The sequence below is a fragment of the Rattus norvegicus genome, chromosome 9 (assembly GCF_036323735.1).
Source record: "Rattus norvegicus strain BN/NHsdMcwi chromosome 9, GRCr8, whole genome shotgun sequence".
Taxonomy (NCBI): Eukaryota; Metazoa; Chordata; class Mammalia; order Rodentia; family Muridae; genus Rattus; species Rattus norvegicus.
The window spans coordinates 90,911,451-90,936,997 of NC_086027.1; the positions used below are offsets into that span (position 1 = coordinate 90,911,451).

Genomic DNA, 25,547 nt, shown 5'->3' on the forward strand with positions numbered 1-25,547 from the left:
CTCTCCATCCCCTAAACAGGCATATGCAGATACTCCTGCAAAGACACACAGACATCCATTCAGACAAATCAATACAGATGGATATTCAAAAATATAAATTGACATATATACACACATATTCAGAGAGCTACAGATACATGTTCACAAACATACATACCTACATGAATACACATACGGAAATATACACACCATAAATACAAACACATATAGACACGTTCACACAAATCAACAAACACACATTCACAGGAAGAAAACACATGAATGCATATACCAATACGTATCAGAACACATACACAGAATATTCACATATATCCATACACACACATACAGACAAACAGACACACAGACAGACACACTCACAGACAAACACACATACACTCAGACACAGAGAACGATATATTAGTTTTCTGTTGCTACGGTAAAATATCTGACAACATCTTAAAAAAGGAAGGGACCTTTTTGGTTCACAATTCAAGGATACAGGTCACCATGGCAGCAAGAGCTGTGTGTCTGGACATACTGCCTCTATAGCCAAAAGAGGGAAATTAATGCTGGTGTTTGCCTTCCTTTCTCCATTTTATGCAATCCAGGACCCAAATCCACAGAATGGTACTGCCCACTTTGAGGGTATGTATTTCCACCTCAATTAACCTAATCAAGGTAATCCTCTTAGATATACTTAAGCATCTGTAACCCAGGTAGACTTTAAATCTGGCCAATTTTACACCATTAAGCATCACAGACATAGACACTGAGACACATATATTCTCAAAGGTACAAATAGACACAGCACATATGAACTCATACACAGATAGACATAGACAGACACACATGGAGACATATGCAACGCCCAGACCACAAACATACCTTTCTTACCTCTTCTACTTTTTAGGCAGAGCCTCATGGGCTATATGCAGGCCAATTGGCTCCCAGATGCTTCACTGAAATCCTCCTGTCCCACATGACTTCAAGCTTACACACCTCACTTGCTAGACCCAATGACATCCATGAAGAGTAAGACCTGCCGTATCTTCTGCCAACTAAAGCCATCTGACCAACCCTCATTCCTAACTATGTTCACTGCCCTGGAGGGAGAGAGGAAAGCTCTACCTCATTGAGACACCATTTCTTCCTTGCCAGCAATATGAACGTAGAAATGGAAACCGAGCCAAGGGAAAAATAAGTTCATATTTTGTGAACATTTAGGTGTGTGGCCTGAGAACCACACTGCCTCCTTGGGAACACAAACTCCTAAAAGGCATATAAATATTCTTCCCTGAAGAAATGTAACAGGAAGCCTGTCAGATGGGAATACATACTCAAGTCCCTGGATCGTGATGAAACACAGACTCTGAGTCAGTGATGCCAAAGTCAAGCCCAAGAGTCTGCATTTCCAGTAAGTTCCCAAGTCCTGTTGATCTTAAATAGTAAAGCCACAGAGATTCACAGTGACTACACATGAATAGATGCTCCATTGAGGGAAGGAGCGTCAAAAAGTATGACCCTGGCATAGTTTGAAAAACCCTGCTGACTGCAATCACACTTTGACTACCAGGCTCAGTACAAAACAAAGCTAAGTGACTCCACAGGGGCATGTTAAGACAGCTAGTGTCTAGTCAATGACATGCATTCACTTAAGCAGTGTTTATTGATTACCTGAGTGCATGCATATCAGCATTGTCAACAAAATGTTGACTCTTGTAGTGTTTATATTCTAGTTAGGTTTATTAACTGTTTCTCAGCTACTTATGTGTTAGACATGTGTTATTGTGTGCCATGAATGCAGAGACAGACAGCTCTGCTGGTAAATGCATGCCCATTCATGTACACACACAGATAGATAGATAGATAGATAGATAGATAGATAGATAGATAGATAGATAGATAGATAGATGCATACATACATATATCCATACATACATTATGGATAGGTAGATAGATTATGGATAAGTGGATAGATAGATTGATAGGCAGGTTTTAGGTAGGTAGGTAGATAGATAGGTTATAGATATATAGAGAGGTATATAGATGATTGGTGGAGAGATAAATGATAAATAGATAGATATATTGTAGATGAGAGATAGATAAGTGATAGATAGATAGATAGATAGATAGATAGATAGATAGATAGATAGATAGATAGACAGACAGACAAATAGACAGATAGTGAGATAAAAATAGGTGATTGGTAGGTAGGTAGGTAGATAGATAGGTAGATAGATTAATGGATGATAGATGGTAACAATTACTATGCCAAAAAATGAGGGAAATAATTATAAAGCTGTATAATAACCACTTATTCTGGCAGTTCACATACCTTTTAATAGTTCTTTTAGTACCAGCATCAAATTGCCAAGGGCTGGAGACACATAAACTAGAAGAGACGGGCAGGTGGGACAGGTGAGAGGCTGAGCACATGAGACCCTGGTTGAACTCTGAGTTGAGTGATTTAAAAGGACCAGCTGATTCCTCTCTTGCTGTGCCCATACTATTCTCTTACTCAAGAGTTCTCTTCAACACAGAAAACCTAAGTTAGCCAACACAATGCTCCTTCAGACATTAATAAGCAAGTCTATAAAACTATACATGTTGCACACATGCTGTGGGGTTTACATAATATTTGATTACCATCCTAACCATGTCTAAATGGCAGCAGCGTGGTTGGTAGAGGCTGGCTATTGCAAGGCAGGAACAATCTTGGTGCCCAACTGTTAAAAGCAAGGTGACCTTGATTGACCTGGATGGCCTGGCTTTCCCTTTTATTTCCAATTATGTCCCCACTTAGGCAACAAATTATGCAGTCCCTCTGTCGCTGGCTAACTCTCCTTCTTGCACAAACCTTCCTTCTTGCCAATTTGCTGAAGACACCAGGAATGCCGATGAGTATAGATCCCAGGGCCCTGTGATTAGAGAAGGCTGCTGTAAGTCGATAGCAGCAATAGCGTCGCATTACATCTCCACCGTGAATACCTCAAGACACGTATGGATTTTTTTTAATTTCTAATTACATTCTGACACAGGGTCAAGTGCTGTTGTTATCACTGCATGCGGGAAGATGAAGCCAAAATGAAGCAAAGTTCGTTAAAAAAAAAAAAAAAACACTCAACGGTCTGATGATGAACGGGGTTATATATGAGGAAGCAAAAACCTACTTCAAAAAGAGATACTTGTTTCCCCTTCACTGTCATTTCAAGACTACAGGAGTGTGTAGTTCCTCTCATTGTCTGGTAAAAACACAGATTCTCCAGAGCAGTAACTTGCCTAAGGTTACCCAATGCCTGCTGCAGAACTGCTATGGCTCTAGCCATGCTCTCTCCCCGTGGTTTAGTAGGATTTCCCTCCCTCAGTCTCCACATTTGAGCACATAAATTGATCAACTATCAGGAGTGCATTGGTCACCTAGATCCAAGAGCAATGTATTCAGCATTGTACACAATCCAGTTCAGAAACAAACGTGAAGAAAAGAAAGAAACCACTGCAGCTTCTTCATCTGCTTCAAAATGTAATTTCCATGAAGTCATCCATGATAAAGAGAGGATAGGTAAAGGATGGTTGTGTAAATTACATAATGATTGTTCGGGTTGTATGGGATGCATTCCTCGTGTGTTTCAATATTTAAACCCCAGCTAGTGGGACTATCTAAAGAAGTTGTACAACCTTTGGGCCATAGGAGCTATCTGGCAGACTAGATCACTGGAGATGGGCCCTTAGATACCTTCTCCGCTTCCTGTCCCCTCTCTCCATCTGATAATCAAGGCGTGAACAAGGTCCACAGCAAACTTCTGAGTCTCAGACGTCCCAGCTGCCTGCTTCCTACTCCATAAGAGGCTACAGTCCCCATACTTTGAATCGAACTAAACATCCCTAAAGTTCTCAGTCAGGTATTAGGAATGAAACAGTTACCAATACTGTGTCTTAGTTAGCGGTCTCCTTGCTGTGAAGAGACACCATGATCATGGAAATTCTTAAAAGGAACAACATTTAATTGGGGCTGGCTTACAGGTTCAGAGGTTCAGTCCATTATCATCAAGGCAGGAGCATAGCAACGTCCAGGCAGACTTGAGACTGGAGGAGGAGCTGAAAGTTCTACACCTTGATCCAAAGACAGGCAGAAGAAGATTGGTTTCTGTGTGGCTAGGAGGAAGGTCTCAAAGCCCTACAGTAACACATATCCTCCAACAAGGCCACTCCTACTCCAACAAGGCCATGCCTCCTAATAGTGCTACTCCTGGCTAAGCATATTCAAACCACCACATACAGTGATCTAAATGGTAAGTGTTGAAGTAATTGTATCAAAGCCTCCGGGAACAAATTGTCTCTTCATTCTCCTAATGCTGGTTATGATAAAATTCCATCCTGATGCCCCTAATCTGTGCCTCCACCCGGCTGCAGGTTGCGATCTGAGCTGCTGCAGGAAACCATGTACAAGTTCATGATCCATGCTGTTTCTGGCAGCAAGGGCAAGGAAGCTCCTTTCTCAGTGTTATCAATGACTGCAAACATCTAAGGGAGAATGAGACATTGATGGCTTCTGTGACAATCTGTCCCCACTTTCCCAGGACACCCCAAAAAGAAACAGTCCAGACAGGAAGCTATTGAGGAGAGTCCTTAAAAGCTATGATAAAGACACCAAAGTGTAGCTCTTCACATTTGATGGCTTCTGGCTACGGGTGAAGAATTAGAGAGGGGAGGAACTGAGTTTTTCTTTAAGGGATTGGCCACTAGGAGTATGGCCATATTTCAGTGAGGACATGTGCAACACAAATTGAACTTGATGTCTTTGTTTTATGGTTTTGGGGGGGTGGTGCCAGGGTGGGAGTATGGACCTGGCAAGAATGGGAAGCAAATGCAATTGGGGTGCATTATATAAAATCCCCAAATAATTAATAAAAATGATTTTGGGGAAAACAAAGTCCCCTATTGGATATCAGCTTCATTGTAGTTGTGGATGAATGTTTTAGTACATTCGGAACATAAAAACCTCAACCGTGCCATAGATTTGTACTCCCTACCTCTTCCAAGTTATCGAAAACTCTGCAGTTACAGAACAGAGTCCTAATACAGGATCCTGCTCTGGGGCCCTCTAAATAAATATAAAGTAAAAAGTACAATAATAAATCACAGTAAATAAAACAGGGCTCATAGCACCTTCTGTGACTTCTTAACTAGTTTAAGAATATAGTTTTTAAAAAGCATGATCCTTGATGACATTACTTCAGGATACAAATGGCAGGTAGCATCTTAAGAAAAAATGTCAAGGCTTTCATCAACAGCTGGATGCAAGGTCTTCCCTGTCCAGTGATACTGGCCCCACATCTGCTGGCACATCTACTAAGAACAGACTGCAAAGGCATTCTGTGCCCATGTTCCTCTACCTGTATCTGTAGCCTCCTGGTCTTGTCTCTATCCAGTTGCCTCTTGCCGGCAACCCAAGTCGCCTCTCATGCTGACCTATCTTGCTTGATGACCTCATGCTTACTAAGTCTTGAATTCCCTGTTGGCCCAAAGTTAAGTCTCCATCCAGACTGCTTTGAATGCCACATTCAGATCTGCCTGCCCTGATACACCTACAGCCTTTGCAGAAGGAACTCATTACCTCCTCCCTGCCAAAGAACACGTTCCCTTGTTTCTGACCTGGGTGAAAATCAATCGCTAGCCACCAGGCACAACCATCCTCTGGATATACACCCGCCCTTACCTGTCTCCCTCTGGAGGCCATGCTCCATTTTTCTTGTTTTGGAAATGACTTGAAAAGGAGGAGAAACAGATGAGGTCTTCTTACTCTTTATGGTCACATGCCCACAGGGTTTGAGGATGCTGGGTTTCCTTCTCTGCTGTCCCATGTGTCTTGTTTTTCAAAAGAAAAAACAACACTGAAAACCATATAGGATTCCTAAATGGAATGGAGGAAGATTCTACAAAATCATATTTCTAAGGTTTTTAGTTGCAGGTGCAGCTATAATTTTTTTCTAAAAGCAGACAACGGTAGCTTCAATGCTTATAAGAATATGTATGAATTGTTTTTCCGACCTCACCCTTTGCTCTGTATCCAGAGTTTGGGATTCTTGGCAAGTACCCATCTATAATGAGGTTTTACTCTGACTCCAAGAAACAAGCCAGATGACCCCATCTGCTTCATACACTGACAGTATACTCTGTAAACAAATATGGAATTGGAAAGAAAGGGATATGTATTAGTTAATTTTTGACTATTGTGACAAAATACCCTTATTAAAAAACAAACAAACAAAAAACCATCTTAAGGAACGAAGGGTTTATTTTGGCTCATATTTAGAGAATACAGTCTATCACATTGGGAAGAGACTTTATACCAGACCTTAAAGTCACTCTCCGCATTGCACCCACACTTAAGAACCAAGAGCCATACTGATAGCTCACAGCTAAACTTGACCCTCTCCATATAGTACCAAACACATTTAGAATAGGTTTCCCCACCTCAATTAACCTAATCAAAATAAACCCTCATAGACATGTCAAGAAGCTTGTCTCCTGGGTTATTCTAAATCCCATCTACTTGACAATTGAAGTTAGCCATGAGAGAAAAATGACACAGTCATTGGTGGATGTGAACTGGGAGAATGGTGTGAGGCTCACACACGCGAATCCTACTTGGGATGAGTTCGGCTGTTTCTATGGGGAGTTCTGACTCAACTCAGCAGCTGTGCTGCACAGATGAGTCCTTAACAGCAGACCTCAGCCTGACCTTCCTCGGCTGTTTCTCTGCCTAGAACTTGAAAATCACTGTGAAGTGATTATCCCCTCCATATCCCATACCTGCCAGGAAGTACATTAACTACAGATACAATGGGTCCCAAGTGCAGACAGTATGCACACCACCCTGATTCGCTTCTCCAGAGGTTAGATGGTCTTCAGTCCCAACAGGGCTGGAAACTGGAGGCCGGCATGAAGCTTGTATTGACTGTGGTTCTGCCTGATGAAACTGTATTCTTAGAATGACTTGCTCAGGTAATGGAAAACTGTCTATAATTCCTCCACAAGAATGATAAATTCATACTAAGCTATTATTCAAGTTTGTTTTCTGTTGCTGTGATAAAAGCACTCTGACCAAAAACAGTCTGGGGGAAAAGGGGTTTATTTCATTTTATACTATCAGGTGACCATCCTGATAGAGGGAATTCAGGTCAGTAACTAAAGGAGAAACTATGGAGGAACATATACTTATAGCCTTTCTCATTGGCCTGTGCTCAGCCTTTCTTAGATAGCCCAGAACCATCTACTTCATGACAGTACCATCTTGGCCCATACATCAATTAGTAATCATAACAATATACCACACACATACTCACAGGCTAATCCAATGGAAGCAATTCTTCAACAAAGGCTTCCTCATCTCAGGTGACTCTAGATTGTATCAAATTGACAAGAAAAACCTAACCTGAACAGCCATCAAGAAGGCTCTTGAGTCTCTTACTATGTATCTTAGTTAGGATTTCCAGTGCTGTAAAGAGACACCATGACCAAGTCATCTCTTATAAAGGACAACATTTAATTTGGGCTGGCTTACTACTGGTTCTGTGGTTCCATCCATTATCATCATGGGAGGAAGCATGGCAGTGTCCAGGTAGGCATAGTACTGGAGGAGCTGAGAGTTCCACATTTTGATCTGAAGGCCAGTAGGAGATGACAGGCTTCCAGGTAGTTAGCTAGGAGGAGGGTCTCAAAGCCCACCCCACAGTGACACACTTCCTCCAACAAAGCCACACCCCCTAATAATGCCACTCCCTGGGCCAAGCATATTCAAACCACCACAATATGCTACCATACAGAGCTGCACAGCTATGCTGGTAAGATGTCCTATAGCTACGAACCTATTCACTTGCTTTTTGTCCCAAACTATCTTAATCTCATAATAGTTCAGGACCACTGGCCTTTTAGGAGTATGTGTTGATAAAGACTGATAAAAGGCCTAGAAGAAAAGGAAGAACTGAGTAAGTCCTTCGTGCACCCAAGCTGGCAGTTGTGTCGGGCCAGGTGAGCTGGTAGGAGTCCCTTGTGCTACATGCCAAAGACAATCCATAGTGAACCAAGCTAATGACGTATGAAGAGCTACCATAGGAGAACGCCAAAGAAAGGAGCTACGGGAAAAAGCATGGAAGAAGGGCTAAGTAGGTAAATTGTTTGAGGTAGAGGCATGAGGATCCAAATTTAATCCTTGGAAACTATATATCAAGGCCAGGTTTGGTGGTGCTTGTGATCTCAGTGCTGAGATGGTGGAAACAGGTAGATCTCAGGTCCAGATGGGCAGCCAGCATCACCTACAAGGTCAGCTTTCAGCCAGCAAGAGACTCTGTCCCAAAACATTGGATGATGGCATCTAAGGAAAAACCTCAAAGAGAGAGAGAGAGAGAGAGAGAGAGAGAGAGAGAGAGAGAGAGAGAGAGAGAGAGAGAGATGCACAAAGAATAGGAGTCAGAGGAAGCAGGGAGTAAGTCACAGGAGCATCAATGAGGCATCTGCCTCTTCCTGGGACTCCTGTCCTTCTGCCCCTTTTTCTGCACCTTCAGGTTTGTTCTCTGGAGCAAAAGCTAAGAAAGGCCCAGGAAACTGTGGCAGGGCAGTATATGGGAAGCCTAATGCAGCAGGGGCCTGTGAGGGCTTAGAGCAACACGGCGTTCAAAAATGTCCTTACTACCACACCTCCTGTGCCCCCCCCCCCTTTTCACTACAAGTCAAAGTTTAGCATTGAACTCTAAATCCTATGGAAAAAATTCTCAGGAAAGGCAACTGCTAAGCATGGGAAAGAACTGATGGTCCCAGGTGTGTCACTAAGGACAAGAATGACCCAAAGGCTCATGGACTCCGAAGCTGTCTGCTGTGCAAATGTCTGCCTGTAATTACACCCAGAGGCTTGAGAGCCTATGGCTTCCTAATTGCGTTGCCTTTATACATTTGCCTTCTTTTGCTTCTTCTTCCCTTACCCTTGGCCACATTTTCGCCAGCCATTCATTCCCAGTCTGTCTGGAGAGAACTCGTGAGTAGCTAGCTGACGAGATCTTTCATATTTTATTCCTATAGGACTCAGTGGGGAGGGTGTCAAGGCCCCCATTGGGTTCCCGAGCATGAAACAAGTCCATTAAACATTCACTTGGGCTGCTTCTAGTAAAAAGAGTTGTCATAAATCACCCAGGTTTGTTTACTTCAGAACACAGTATTTCCTGTGAAACACAGAAGTAAAAAAATGGCCATGCGCCTCTGAGTATCTTGGCTGAGCCAGACTTCTGCATTCTATGCGCTGTAAGTACCAAGTGGGCAGCCTGGAGAGGAGCCAAACAGTAATGTTTCCTTTTGCTGTTGTTGAAAAAGGCATTCAGGAAAACGATTGAGCACAATAAGGGCCTTCCTGTTCCGGCCGGCGGGTGGCCCTGTGAACTGCTGCCCCTCCTACCCTCAACTTGGGGTGAGTCATACCAGTGTGCTGTGAACTTCCTTCTCCTTTGTCAATAAACTCTCTCTGAGGCTGCTGCCAGGGACACGGGATGATGTAGGGCCAGGACAGATTGTAGATTCTGTACTTGTGTTCAGACCCTTAGCATTCGTTTTCCTATCTCTCTGAGCACCAAGGGATACCCAGGCTCAGCAAAGTCAATGTCCATGTGGGCAATTTTCAGAGCCATTCTAATTGACCAAGATACTGGCTGGCCATGGGTTGTCCGCTAGTCTGGAAGTCAGGTCTGGAAAGCCAGACACAGGAAGGGCACCTTCCATGAAGGTTCAAAAAGACATAATTTTCCCTGACTTCTCATTAGGTGGTATTCACAGATCGCACCGATGGACATGTGCTTGTGTAATTGAGACACAGCCAGATAACTGTAGCTGTCCCAGAAGAGGAAGTGACCAAAAGCGCTCCAGCAAAACCAGCATGTATAAAATTAATTAGAATAACCGAAAGAGACCATGTACTAAAATATGTTCTGAAACTGGGGGAAAAAAAGATTTGGTACTGGTCTTTCCCAGATTCGTAGGAAGGAATCTGGAGACATAGGACAGTCAGTGGCTGGTTGGTAGTGGTAAGAGTGACTGGCAGCCTCATGCACTTTCTCTTCATTTCCTCTTCCTTTCCTTTCTCTCTTCCTGCTCCTGTTTTCTTCCTCCCTGTCTTTGTTCTCCTCTTGCTCTTCTTCCTCCTCTTCTTCTTCCTCCTCCTTTTCTTTCCCTTCTTTCTGCTTCTTTTCTCTTTTTCTTCTCCTTCTCCTCCTTCTCCTTCTCTTCCTCCTTCTCCTCTTCCTCCTTCTTCTTCATGTAAGACAGGTCTTGCTGTATATCTCTGCCTGACTTTAAGTTCAAGAGTCTCTTGCCTCAATCTCCCTCCTAAGTAGTATTTTACAGAACCACTGTGTTGGTTTTATTGTGTCTCCCTTATTCTTTCTCTCTTTCCTTGGAGTTCATGCCCTATTTGTAGATTATTGTAAGACATATTGCCAAGGAGGCAGTACAAAAGCCAGAAGATCCTTCAAATGATGCTTCAGTAGACATGGAAAACTTAGCATCATTCTCCAGACTTTGCTCTAGAGGTCAACGTCAGAGTTTCTTAGCCAAAGTTAGCAAGATGGTCTGAAGCACTGTCTGAAGCACTGCTTCACCTACTCTAAACGAGTTCCTATTAATCGTTAGTACATTCTAATAAAGTGATTTTTGACTCAAACATACATTCTAATAAAGTGACTTTTGACTCAAACATTATTTCATCCTCATGGATTTGATTTTTATCAGTGGTTTTTATATAAGTCTTCTGACTTCTCTGTTTCCTCGTTCTAATATGGGGGTGAAGGTAAGAGTGGGCAAATGAGATACTTATATGGGCAGTTTTACTTATTCTCCTATACAGTGCTTAGTAAAGGTAGTTACTAGACAACTGTGAATACAATTACTAATGAATAAACCGACAAATCATCATTGGTTTTAACTAGAAGTCTAGCAAACTGTTTGCCTGATATTCAAGCACAAAGTCATGCCTTAGGAAGGTGTGGTCTCACTCTTGTGCCAAAATAGAACAATGTTTCCAATTGGAAGATGATTTCTGGTGAAAGATCAGTTATTGGCCAGTTGAACACTATCTGTTTTTCCAATCATAACTGAGAATTTTTTAAAATGTACAGGTCTCAGGGAGGTAAACCAGGATATCTTTCTAACAGTTGCAATAATTGCTTCCATTGGTCCCTGGAAGATTCTATTTCATAACAACCAGCCCCCTAAACAAATCAGCTAGAGAAAATAAAATTACTACTTTTTGCTACACTGAAATAATTGCTCCATGTGCACACTAACTGGCTGTGATGTGATGATACTTACCTTGGGTTTTGACCCCCCACCCACCATGGTAACCAATAGTAACCAAGCTTTCCTTCCCCAAAGCAGATAGATCATAGATACCCCAAACCTCCCCACTTTTCTGTCTTAGCGCTGTCTGTAAATAAATCCTCCTACCTACTCTCCTTTAGTAGTAATGGAATCTTCTTCCTTCCAGAGGGATCCTGTCCTGTGTCCCAAAAGGACAAGATTTTAGGGGCTTCAAGACAGCTGAAGAAGGTGATGTACTTGTTACCACACACATCCTGTGGTTGGAACGCTCAGTCTGTGAGCTTGAACATTATTCCCAGGTGAGTATCAGAACTTGCCAGTCCGAATCTGCTTTTCCACCTCAGAATATCCAGACACTGTGGTAAAGGAATAAAGGTTAGCCAGGCTGGGTAGGTTAACAGGATATTGGTCAGCTTGAGTGCAGAAGAAATAATCGTCTCTGGAGACAGTTTTCAGTGAAATAGCTCTTCTATTAGGGGTGAACAAACACTATATAAACCTTAGGGAGTGGGAAGAGGTTTTTTGGGTGAGTATATGTCATTGCCTAGGGCCAAGAGGCTAGGAATGCTTCATTTGCATGAAACAGAATTCCAGGTGCTAGCTGGGCAAGTTCCTATGAGGAGAGAGAAACTTTAATCTGAAACCTGACCACCAGGCTATGTGACCATCTCAAGAGAGGTGAGGGTGGGGATGGGGTGAGGGTCCAAAAGCTTACATGTGCTGGGACATGCAGCCCAGAGCAAGGAGGAAGTAATCCTACTCCTGTCTCTCTCAGGATGAGATTTTCCGGTTTAAACATGTCTTGACCTCATTCTTGCTTTGGATTGGCTTCCCTAGTCACAGGGCTTTCTGGCCCCACAAGAACTCAATTAGATGATGATATTCTGTGGGAGTCTTCGGCTGAACACTGATGATTGCTTAGTGTGGAAAGAGAATCCTCTCCTCACCATGAGTCTATTGTCAGAAGTTCTCTTTGTTCATTGCCATGTGGGAAAAGAGGGAAAAAAATTTACAGTAACACTATGTTTTCATCAACATTAACACTTTGTTTTTCTGAGACGAATTGGATATCTTTTAAGAGAAAATTCTGGGATACCGTTTTTCTTCACCATTAAGAAAAAAAAAAGTGCTCTTAGATCAAATCCACTCAAAAATCCGTTCTTGGGCCATCAACATGGCTCGGTGGACAAAAGCACTTGCCCTAATCTGACAACAATTTGAGTTAGTTTGATCCTCAAACCCCATGAAACCCATGCGAAGGTAGAAGAAGAGAAACAACTCTTAAAAGCTGTCTTTTGACCGACACACACATACATACAGAGGGAGAGGTGATTTAAAAAAGTTAATACTCTCTTATTGGTTCAGTGGTAGTCACTTGTTCGTGTGTGTGTGTGTGTGTGTGTGTGTGTGTGTGTGTACATTTGCATGCAAGTGCAAGCACTCGTGTGTGTGCACAAAGGCCACAAAAAGACCTTTGAGTGTCCTGCTACATCACTCTCCACCTTGTTCCCTTCAGACAAAGTCTCTTGCTCATAACAAAATGTGTTATTTTGTCTAGGCTGGCTGTCTAGTGAGTTCCTTGGATCTTCCCTCTCTGCCTCTAATGCCAGTGTTAAAGTTATAGGCATATGCAGCCATACTCTGATATTATATGAATGCTAGGGAACTCGAACTCAGGCCCTCCAGCTTTCACATAACCTCTATTAGTCTCTGAGCCATCTCGTGTACCTCTTGGTCAATAGGAAATCTCATATTTAATTAGCCCACTGTGAAGAATCTTGAGCATACTTTAAGTTATGAGACATATCACCTCAAAAGCTACATCTCTAAGAAAGACTCCATTTTGATCTCACTAGTTCCACTGAAGAAAAGATTCCTCATAGTCAAGGAAATGCAAACTTCAGTAAGCTTTTGGCTAGTGGTGTGGCCAAATATTTCAGACTAATATACTCAAAGATTTTACCAATGATCTTCTTGTTGGTTACAGTTCATTTTCAACTCACTGGGGACTTTGGGCAACCTAAGCCACAGGAATTGCACAGATGCTGGGTAAATGACATACATCATGTGGTTTAGAGCTTCAAAGGTAGCCACAGAGTCTTAAGATATGATTCACAGTCATGAAAACCTATGAATATCTTTTGAAATTGTTCCTTCACTTCCTCTGAACAGCTCTGGAATTCTTCAACTCTCTGACATCACTGGGGTCAAAGAAGTTCAACTGTCGAATGGGGATGTGATAGGAAATGAGCCTAGCTACCATCTGCTCAGGCCACTTGGCCAGTTAGAAAGGAAGCCATGGCAAAGTCTTTCTTAAACTCTTTAGGGATCCAAGGAAAAGCTTCTTAAAAGATATTCCAAGTAAGTGGCTTATGTCAGATGGCTTCTATCCTAAATTGTCAAGACTACCAAATTCTGTTCAGCATACACATGCCACTTCAGAGCATTTAAGAGTGATGCTGTATTAGGAAAATCACTGGGAGGAATAGGGTGGAGTTTTGCAGAAATATCCTGTTAACCCTTTACTCTAAAACTCTGAGGTACAGAAATGCTCCAGGAGTTGGTCTAGAGAATGCCAATCTACGAATAAAATTGATAGGTAACTGTTTCAGTTAGATCTCCTGGCAAAGAAAATCCACTCCAGAGCTAGTGGCTTGAGACAGTAGCCATTGGTCTTACCAACGCTTTTGCAGGTTGGCTGTGGGTAGGTATTTGGGTTCTGTTCAGGGCTACCTAGATTACCCTTCTGGATTTACTGAGTTTATTAATATATCTGTGTTTGACCTTCTAAGGCAGTTGACATGTTCTGGTCTAGAACAGCCTCAGCAATGATGGCTTATCTCTAATTTATATAATCTCCCATTTTGCAACAAGATGAGTTGAGGCTGTTGATAGATAATTTGGAAAAGATTCCAAGAGAAAGCCCCAAATTGTGCAAGGCATCCTGGAGTCCAGGCTCAGAGCTGGCACCCTAGCATCTCTTCTCATCAACCTAAACTGAAGAAATGCAGGAATAAAGTTTACATATTGGGGAAACTTACATTTTAGGCACAAGCTGGGGTTCTTTGTGCAGTCTACAGAAACCATTGTTGACATGCTCCATGCTGCCATGGTAACCAAACCCACTGACACAAGTGTAAACACAAGAATATTTGCTAAGGATGCCTTTTTTGATTAACACAAGTCAGAAATCTACAGCAGAAGTGGCCAGTGCTCCTGGATGGAGGCTCTTCCTGAAATTGTGTCCTCTCTCTAGAACAATGGTTCTCAACATTCCCAATGCTGCAACCCCTTAATATACATCTTCATGTTGTAGTGACCCCCAACCATAAAATTATTTTCATTGCTACTTCATAATTGTAATTTTGCTACTGTTATGAATCATAATGTAAATATTTGATATGCAGGATGTCTGATATGTAACCTCTGTGAAGGAGTGTCAACCCAAAAGGGGTCTAGACCCACAGGTTGAGAACTACTAGTATGAGAAGCAGGTAATGAGGTGGCCTTATCATGTTTGTTAACAATGAGGTTCAACTCTGCATCTATAGGCAAATGGCTAAGTGTGGTGTCTTGAAGGAAAGCGCACGACAGGAACTCCTCAAGCTGAGAAAGTCATGTGAAAACCCAACAGATGCAAAAGTTTGAGAATCAGAACCTCTCTGAGCTCACTGAGATTTGTCTTTCATGCTTAGAATCAAACTAAACTTATGATAATGAGTAATTTTAAGTCAGACTAGGCCAAGGAACACCCATATATTTGGATAAATGTTAGGCTATTCTAGAGGTTTCTAGATGAGTTTAATATGTAAATCAGAGTTAAACAGAAAGTCTTCCCTAACATGAGTGGGCTTTACCAGTGAATTGAAGATTGGAATAGAACAAAAGGCCTCAGGTCACTTCTCTTGCCTGGAAGTTACAACTGGGACCTCAGTAATTTCCAACCTTCAGAATGTATGATGTAGCAAGTTTTCCTAGGATTTTACCTTGCCAAGTAAATCCTTACTGGGCCTGGGACTGGATGTTCTCTGTAATTTCATGAGCCTTTTCCTTGCACAGAATCTTTGTGTGCACACACAAACACCATGCTATTGACTGTTCTTCTCTAGAGAATCGTAGGTGCTTGCTCTTTAATGGAAAATTATATGTGACAAGAGCAAAGAAGTATTTGATTTCTGCTAAGACAAATGGTCAGTTGGTCCTTGGGTCAACCATTGGTATGTCCAGCATTAACAAGTAATTTTCACCACCAAGGGGAGAATCAAAACTTTTACCTGATTAAAAAAGAAATAAACAACCTGCTGTAATTGTTTGTTTATCCTTTTAGTAGGTTTGGTTGTTTTTACTTTGGTTTGGTTTTGTCTAAAACAGTTAAAAAAAATTCACAAGTTCAACCCTAGAACATGTACTGGCAGCACTCATGAATAATCCTTCCCATGTGAAGCTTCTCCGGAAAACTTCCAGAAAATCAGTTCACAAGAACCAATATGCGCAAATGTTCTTTTCTTGGAAACTGATAGCAGAAATGCTGAGAGTGGATTCATGCTGACCGATCAGCTTCCAAGTTTGCTCACCTGTCTCCATGGTGACCAGAAGGTTTATGCAATGCTAAGAACTACATCACCAGGGAGATATGTTTCAGATGGGGACTTTGGCTTGTTAGTATAATGCTTCAATATGATTCAATTGAAGTCCCCGGATCCCCTTTCTAATATATTTTCCCTCAGGGCTGTTGTAGAGAATGCCCTATCCTGAATGCTGCAGGGGTGACAGAGGACAGCAGCCTCATAGTAACATATGCACATCTTTTCTGGTGATTAAGTAACTTCAAATCCAGACATTCATTGTTGTGAAGGGATCGTGCAAGTATAATTAATGATTCTAATCAATGGACTTTGTATTCATCAATAGTGAGATGGTCCTGGTAGCTCTTGACATAACCAGTTGGAAACTTCTAAAATGAGAGCATAGACCCCCCCCCCACACACACACACACTCTCTAACCTCAGAAATCTCACATTTCAGCTTATGTTATATATGCTATGGTTTGACTATTCCCACCAATGTCCATGTTGAAATGCAGTCTGCCTTGTAAGATACTAAGAATCAGGACCATGTGAGAACTCTGTAAGTCTCATAATTAGAGACACTCATTCATGGACTCATGGATTAATAGATTAAGGAGTGACTTTGGATGTGGTTTTGCTACAGAAATGCTCTCAGACTGACCAGCTTCCTCTGCCTCTGCCCATGGTGCCCTTTGCCATGTCATGACCTAGCCCAAGCTGACGCCAAGTAGGTGTTGACACTCTGCTCTTGGTCTGCCAAAATCATGCCCTATGGGAGCAACTCTATTTAATCTATCCTCACGGTTGCCTAAGCCAATTCCTTGCGATAAATTTTATGTGGGCTCTGCTTCTCTGTTTGAACCCTGACTGATGTAGTTATTATCAGAAAGGAAGCAATGTATGTCTAACTTTGTGTTTCCATTTCTACAAAGAGACGAGAATCTACACCATGTAAGAAGCACACGCTCTGGAGCCAAATGACCTGAGCCTTCTAGCATTTTCCTTCACCAGCCAAGTAACTTTGGGTAACTAAGTTTCATCACCACTCTAAGCACAGTTTATTTGCAAAATTCTATTAAATACTAAGCCTGAACCTACCCATTTTCCAGGGTTGTTTTGAAAACTCAAAGGAGAAAGGTTTTTCCATTAGGGCCCCAGAGACACAGGGAGAAGAACTGTAAAGACCCCACCTTCTGTGTTCAAGAAATGTGAGCACATTCCCAGACCATCCTTTAGGCCTTCTGTGGGCAGGCAGCTTGTCCACAGAGCAGAAGACAGTGAGGCTGAGATATGAAGCAGCTAGCCTACATCAGAGGCATGAGTCAGAGTTCACGAGGAAACAGATCCTTAAGACACCGCAGTTCAGAATCAGGCAAGTCCTCACAGAATCAGGCAAGTCCTCACGGAGAGAGGAAGAAGGGAAAGGGAGAGAGTGAGAGAGAAGGAAGGAAGAAGGGAGAGAGAGAGAAAGAAAGAGAGATTCCTTTTATAGGTACCATAAAATCTATTTTCACTCTTTCAAAATGTACAGGAATACTTTATGAGCACGACATATGTCTACTTTTCTTTGAGATCCGTTACTTAGAGAGGCCGACCGAGTCTACTTTCCCCAGTAGACGCTGCCTCATCCCATGAGCCCTCAGTCACAGCAACTGAGAAACCAAAAAAACGTAAAACCTCTTCCGCTGCTTTGCCAACTACCAGACTTCTTTTCCTACTTTACAATTACACTGCCCCTGGAGAATAATCAAACTGAACGTTTTCTAGTTATCTATTCTATTTATTTATGTTGATTGCTCCAGGCTTTAAATATTAAAACTGAAACACTTAGTTATGTTTCAACTCTCAGGGAATGTCGGGTAGCAGGAGGTTAAATTTTTCATTTGAAAAATGAAAGTAATTTTTAATATCTATGTATTTATTGTGGTGGACACGTCGGCGGAGGGCTGTGCGGATACTGTGGCAGGCATGTGGAGGTCAGAAAACAACTTTCAGGAGTCCATTCTCTCCTTCTACCTTAGGATCTAGGGATCAAATTCACTCCATCAGACCCACACGGCAAGTGATTTCACCCACAGAGACATTTTGCCAGCCCACAAATATTTTTTGTTCTGATTTTTCTTTTATTTTTGAGGATATAATATAATTCATCATTTTTGCTTTCCCTTTCTTCGCTCTAAACTCTCCCCTTTGACTCCCTTCACTCTTTTTCAGATCCATGGCCTCTTTCTCATACATTGCTGTTACATACATATATGTGCATATGTCACTTGTCTGTATGTATGTTTTCAGGGCTGACAAGTTGGTAGAGAATAAAGAGTTGGTGCTCTCCCCTGGGTAAGAATATTTCTCCTACTCTCAACTTAGTGGCCTGTGGATCCTTGTGAAGGGGAGGCCTCATGGGCTTCCACACTTTGGCCTGCCTATGGTTGTCCTCATGTTCAAGCAGTCATATTGGCCAGACTTAAGTCAGGGTAACTTAGAGACTAGGCGTTTCCAGAGAGTTAAGGATAGACTGGTTGCAATGTCCTTTGTGTAGAAATAGTTGGCATCCAAAATGACAAGAGGGGTTGGGGATTTAGCTCAGTGCTAGAGCGCTTGCCTAGCAAGTACAAGGTCCTGGGTTCAGTCCCCAGTTCCGAAAAACAAAAAAATGACAAGAAAGGCTTTGATATTGGACCCTGGAGGTATGGAGGTGTGTATTATGCACAAATAGAATCTGAAGTTTACAGATGTGTATTCATGGAAAGTTAGGCCTTATTCAGAATACTGCTACATATAAATAACTGAAAAGACAAGGGAATAAGCAAAAAAATAGTCAGCATTTATTACATATCAAACCCCATTCTTGGCATTGTAAGTAGTTTTTCTTAATTGCCATAAGATTTTCTATTCTCAGCTCCAACTTAGTGATAAGGTCAGTATAAGAATGTTGGACACCGATTGCAGGTGGCTGTGAGTTCGAGGCCCGTTCAAGTCAAGGGATTTGTAATTTTTACATTTTGCAATTCTACAGGCTTTTGTTTGAATGAATGTTAATATTACTATGATTTAAAAGAAAAAATTGTAAAGATTAAGCGTGTCAACCTCACCCCCTTGACTCCAAAGCAAAAATTGAATGCCATATGTAAAAATTCAATGAGAGCTCTTCAAGTTTGGGTGCAGAATTTCATTAACTGCAGAGTTGACTCCTCATTACATGTTATATGAGGGCCAAAGGATTTTAGATCCTGATCATTTCAATCTCAGAAGAAGACATCTCACGTCTAATCATTTACTGAAGATTAGACTGTGAATGTTTAACTGAGTGGATTATGAACACACAGTAGGTGCTCAGTAAGAGCTGTGACCCAGTGCAATCTCAGATATCCCTGGTGCCTTCAAATTTGCAAATCTTTTTTTCATTTTACTTATGACTATCACACTATGCGTGTGAGTGGCAACAGATTATCAGCTCTGTTTCATAAATAATGAAACCTCACACCTTAAGAAGTCTGAAGTCCGGGGCTGGAGAGATGGCTCAGCCGTTAAAGGCTAGGCTCACAACCAAAAACATAAGAAGTCGGAAGTACGAAAAACGAAGGATTTTTCCACTATAGAAATTCCTTTATTCAATATAATAATTGGTCTGGGGAATAATGCATCCCAAGCCTATGCCTTCAATTTAAATAAAATGTTGGAATAAACAGACCTAGATAATATGAAGCTATAGAATTTAAGGTCCAAATATAACCAATATGGTCATATCTCACAGACAGAAAAAAAACAGCAAAACAAAAAACCATAGGATGCACAGTTGTCGACTGTGGCTCTGTCACTGTGGTCCTTATGCTTCTGAAGGCAACACATAAGAAAAGAGTTTGGAGCTGTAACACTGATCCAAGCAGCATCAAGCATGGGCCACCACTACCAAAAGGAAGGCAGGCCCTGAGCAGCTTTCAGTGTTGAGGACCTGTGACCTCAAATAATTATGAAAACATCAAAACAATAAACATGCAAAAAGTCAAAAATAGTAAAGATCATGTCTACTAGGTACCATGGCAATGTAGCTCTTTCCTGGGGTTGTATATTTAGATTATGAATCGGATGATTGTTAAGAAAGACTTTTATTATTTATATAACTAAAGCCATGCCAGAAACAACACAAACCAACAATGGAATATTTGAGTGTCTGTCTGTCCATCCATCTGTGCATGCAGCTTCTATAATATGAACGGAAAAAAATTAAATTCTTAAAGGGTTAATTTCGCCTGAGCTTCTCTAATGGGTAAAGTCAACACAGTTAATTCCCAGCTACCCATAGTCTTGCTTGCTTTCCACAATACTTACAAGGCATGGCTAAGCCAAGGCATGCAGGGTTCCTCGCTGCTTACCACTCCCTCTTAGGCTTTTTCACCTCCGTCTAATCCCTTGGTCACAGCTTCTGGGAAATTCAACACGATGCAGAAAGGGCCTTTTGCTTTATGGTTTTATATAAAAGAATCTATCACCCACAAGTCATGAGATACACTGCTGACTCAATCTAAAGCAGGATTTCAGGTTAGGTCAGCAACAAGTCCGGGGAGGCATAGCTGCCAAGTTTCCTCGTAAGGCCAGGTCACAGTGAGTTTACCACGAAGATTGGATGGGTGCTGTAATGAGTGCTGGCACTGTCTGAAACCAACATCTATAAAAAGAAGCTTCCTCCTGTCTCCCTCCCCATCAGAAAAGCTCTGTATTTCTCTGACAGGAAATTGGGAAGACCTTTTCTCTATCCCATGGTCAACTCTTTTGTAGAACAATTTAACTTCTGAAGATTCATGGAGGTGGTGAGTCTCTGATTTGTCCCTGACAGTCATGTATATTCATTTGACAACATAAGCTCCTCAAGTGCTCCAAAGTGTAGGAAATAGGCCCAAAATGACCATCTGTACTTACGTTTTTTATTTTTAAAATTTTACATACAATATATTTTGATCATATTTTTCTCACCCAACTTCTCCCTGATCCACCCAATTCTCTCTCTCTCTCTCTGTCTCTCTCTCTCTCTCTCTCTCTCTCTCTCTCTCTGAAAAATAAGGAAAAAACCAAAATCTCACAAAACCACAAAAATAAAAGTCAAAATAAGGAGGTAAAGGAACAAGAAGATGTTTTCTGACCCTTTGAACTGGGAATCTTCACCCACTTCCATACCTGACTCAATGTGGGTGACCTTCACTGAAATGCCCAACAGTAGGGATATGAAACCTAAAGAGACCACCTCCAGTAGCCAGACATGACTGCCAGTGGAGGGATGGGGACACCAACCCACCAACAAAACTTTCGACCCATGCTTGCCCCTGTCTAAAAGAAATGCAGGAACAAAAAATGGAGCAGAGACTAAAGGAAAGGCTGTCTAGTGACTGATCCAAGTTGGGATCCATCCCATGGGTGAGCACCAAACCCTGGCACTATTACTGATGCCACGTTGTGCTTGCAGATATGAGCCTAGCATGGCTGTCCTCTGAGAGGCTCTACCAGCAGCTGACTGAGACCGATGCAGATACTCAAGTCCAAGCATTGGATGGAGGTCAGGGACCCCGATAGAAGAGTTAGGGGAAGGATTGAAGAAACCGAAGGGGATAGCAACCCCACAGGAAGACCAACTGTGTCAACTAACCTGGTTGCCCCAGAGACAGAGCCACTAACCAAAGAGTATACACAGGCTGGTTTGAGGACCCAGATACATATGCAGCAGAGGATTGCCTTGTCTGACCTCAGTGGGAGAAGTTATGCCTAATCCTGTAGTGACTTGATGCCCCTTGGAGTCATTCATCACTCCTGACTCTTACAATCTTTCTGTCTCCTCTTCTGCATAGATCCCAGAGCCTTAGAGGGAGGGGTTTGGTGAAGACATCCTAATTAGAGTCAAATGCCCACTGCACACTGTACACTCGTCAGTGTCTGTGTTAATTCCTATCTACAGCAAGAAGCTTCTGTGGCATGGGTTGAACAAGCACTGACCTTCGGGTATGTCTATGTCTTGTCTTTAGGAGTAATTTTATTGCCATTTGCTTTTAGTAGAATAATAGAATTAAGTTTTTCCTCAAAGTCCACAACCTGTCTAATCTCAGGTTCTTGGCCACTGTAGCAGTATCAGATATGGGTCTCCTCTCGTAGAGCAGACCTTCAATCCAATAAAAAATAAAAATTAAAAATTAAAAAATAACTCCCGGAATATTTTTGTCACCTTGATACTATTGTACTGCATAGGCATGTCACTGTTGTAGGTCACAAGGTTTGTAGCTAAGTGGTATTAATCATTACCTCCAGTAGTGTGCAGAATACCTTCCAACATGAAACCTAGTCAAAATGAAGCTTCTAGGTTCTCCACTTTCAATGACGTAAGCAAATGTCTTCAGGAGCAGAGCCTTACCACCAGGTTGTGACATTTGGAGAGTCCCATGGAAACCCTTTGACCAATGCCTCAACAAAACGTAACCCCTTGGCACTGGCGGATCTGGTTGGTAGCTAAGATGACAAGTATTAGCATTATTTCCCCTATTATTTGGTGACTCCATTTAGATCAGTTTCATGTATGTGCATATTTGAAAGTACTATGTCAATTGTATTAAAACTATAAGCTTTAAGAGTAGGTTTTCCATATTTTTTTCAAATGGCCTTTAGTGTTAGCTGTCCCTCCCCAGAGTCCCTCCTTTACCCTTTTCTCCCATCCTCCTCCCTATCCAATCCTCCAGTTCTAGTTTTACAGTTGTCTCCCAATTACACAATATTCTATTTCTTCTTACTTAGAACACTCTCTACTCCTCACTTCCCTGGGTCCCTTACTATGTACCTAACATCAGATGGTAGCACAAATGTAACTAACACACATAGCACACATGTTAGCACAGTAGCTAACATCCTTATGTGAAGGAAAAGATACAATATTTGTCTTTTTGGAGTCTGGGTTAACTCAACTGAAATGCCTTTTTTCTAGTTCTATCAATAGCCGTTCAAGTTTCACAAATTCGTTTTCTTAACAGCTGAATGATATTTCATTGCATATACAAACATTTTCTTTATCCATTCATTAATTGGTAGACATCTAGGCTGAATTCCACTTTCTGACTATTATAAATAGAGCAGCAATGAATGTGTATGAATAAGTATTTCTACAATAGGATATAGAATCCTTTGGATATGTGTCCAAGAGTGGTATAGCTGGATCTTGATGTACGTCTATTTGCAACTTTCTGGGGGACAACCACATTGGTTTTTATAATGGTTGTACCAGTTTGCATTCCTACTAAGAATGAATAGTGCCTCCTCTCCCCTGAATTCTTACCAGCAGGTGCTATCAGTCCTTTTCTTTTTCTTGGCCATTCTGATGAAATTTCAAAGTAGTTTTAATTTGCAATTCCCTGATTTTGTTTAAAATGATTTGATTTTCATTTTATTAATCTGATTTTATTTTAATTTGCATTTCAGCACCCCAAGGATGCTGAACATTCCATTAAGTGTTTCTCTGCCATTTGTGTTTTATCTCTTGAGAATTCTCTGTTTAGATCTATATCCCATTTCTAATTGAGTAATTTAGTTTTTCTGATGTTCAGTTATTTAATTCTTTATATATTCTTAGATACTAATACTCTACCTAATGTGTAATTGGTAAGGATATTTTCCAATTCTGTAGGCTGCCTCTTTGCTGGATTGATGGTGTCCTTTACCATAAAGAAGCTTTTTGACTTCCTGGGATCACATGTTTAATTGTTGACCTTGGTGCCCATACTATGTTCTGTTCAGAAAGTCTTTTCCTGTGACAATGATTTCAATGTTATTCCCCACTTTCTCTTTTGTTGTATTCAATGTATCTGACCTTACACTGAAGTCTTTGGTCCCTTTAAATTTAAGTTGTGTCCAGGGTAATAGACCTCAGTCTATTTCCATTCTTCCACAGACAACCATCCATTTTGACCAGCATCATTTGTTGAAGACGGCATCATTGCTCCTGTGTTAATTTTTGGTTACTTTGTCCAAATTCAGGTATGCATAGGTACACGTCTGTCTCTGATTTTATCCTATTTATCAACATGTCTGTTTTTATGCTTGTAACATGCTGTTTTTATTAATATAACTGTATAATTCATCTTGAAATCTGGGCTAGTAAGACATCCAGCAGTTCTTTTATTATCCATGATCCAGTTGTTTCTTTGTTTCTACATGAAGCTGAAGATTAGTTTTTCAATTTCTGTGAAAAACTGTTAAAATTTTGATGGGGATTGCACTGAATATATAGATTACTTTTGGTAGGATCACTTGTGCAATATTAATACAAAATCTTTGGAATTCTTTCCATCTTCTGATGTTTTCGATGTCCTTCTTCAGTGTCTTCAAGATTTTATTATACAAGTCTTTCACTTCCTTGGTTAGAGTTATCCAAAGGATTTTTTTTAGGCTATCCTTAAAGGTGATGTTTGACTTCTCATTTGGTGTATTAATCCTTTGTAAATTGGAAGGCTACCGACTTTTAGATGTTAATTTTGCATTCCGCTACTTTGATCTTTTCATCCCAGATTTCCTAGATGCTTTGTGCCTAGAATTTTTAGGTATAACATGCTCTTTAACTGGGCCTCCCATTTCTTCTCCCTCATCTTCACAACCTGAAATTTTCTCTTCCATGCCTTGTACTCTGTTGGTAAGGCTTACCCACAATGCTTTTATCAACATCTTAAAGTTTTCACTTCCAGTTCTATTTCAGTTGGGGTCATCTTTAGCAATTCTTCTTGTGAAATTCAACTTTCATGATTTGAGATGCTTTCCTTATTGTGTTCAGCTGTTTGTGGTTTCTTCATCTGACATGTCTTCTGTTGGATGGATGAGACCAAGCACGCTCTAGAGGACAATCGGCTTCACACCAAATCTTCTGTTGTCTTACTGTTGCGATTGTCATTTCCCTTTGTTTTGTTTTCCAAGCCAACTGATGGAAATGCTGACTCCCGTCTCCAATGTTTCACAGGAACATTCTGGATAATGCTTGATGGAGTAGCCAGGTAGGTTGTGTGCCAATGTTGCCTAGCCGAGCTGGCACATAGCATTTCTATTGCTACACTCTTCTCTACCTTTGCCTGATATTCCGGAGACCCTCCTTGGTCTCACACCTTTTGACTAGGGTTCAGGGTACTAGAAGATACTCTGCACACTACTGGAGGAGAAAGGTAGTCATTAATATCACCTACCTACAAACCTCGCAACCTTTAAGAGTGACCTGCCTACAAGATGCAATGATATCATGGTGACAAAAACATCATGGGAGTTAGGAGATTTTTTTCTTTTTCTTTTTTTAGACTTAAGTTCTGCTCTATGAAATGAACCCCAAGCATGACACTGCTGAAGTAACCAAGAACCTGAGATTGGACAGGTCATGGACCTGAGGGAAAAGCCTAATAGCCCTGAGCAGTAGTTCTCAACTCCCAGCCGAGTTTTGACTGTTCTGTCTGTGTGAACAGTTGGCATCTTACAGAAGGGAAGGGTGTTAGACACACTCTCCTATATGGGATGGCCCCCAGCAACAGATCCTTTTCCATCCCCCATACCAATAGCCAGTGCTGCAGGTGAGAAATCCTGCTCCAAATGGCCAGCTCATTTCCCATCTCTCCGACCCCACTCATTATTGCTTCA

General features: G+C 41.4%; 1 long non-coding RNA gene across 8 annotated transcripts in view; it reads right to left on the reverse strand.

Moving 5' to 3' along the window:
• Positions 1-20,593, reverse strand: part of LOC102553709 (uncharacterized) — a 37,463-nt gene extending 16,870 nt beyond the window's left edge. For 3 of the 8 annotated variants that reach the window (XR_010054834.1, XR_010054840.1, XR_010054839.1), the window contains exons 1-7: positions 20,238-20,593; positions 11,467-17,307; positions 6,036-6,155; positions 5,699-5,847; positions 4,001-4,092; positions 2,840-2,900; positions 2,318-2,374 (exon numbers count right to left, since the gene is read on the reverse strand). This is a non-coding gene — a long non-coding RNA (uncharacterized LOC102553709). Of the gene's footprint in view, positions 1-2,317; positions 4,093-5,698; positions 5,848-6,035; positions 6,156-11,466; positions 17,308-20,237 lie in introns of all 8 variants that reach the window. The other 5 variants (XR_010054835.1, XR_010054837.1, XR_010054833.1 and 2 more) reach the window with 5 other exon arrangements.
• Positions 20,594-25,547: the final 4,954 nt, after the last annotated feature.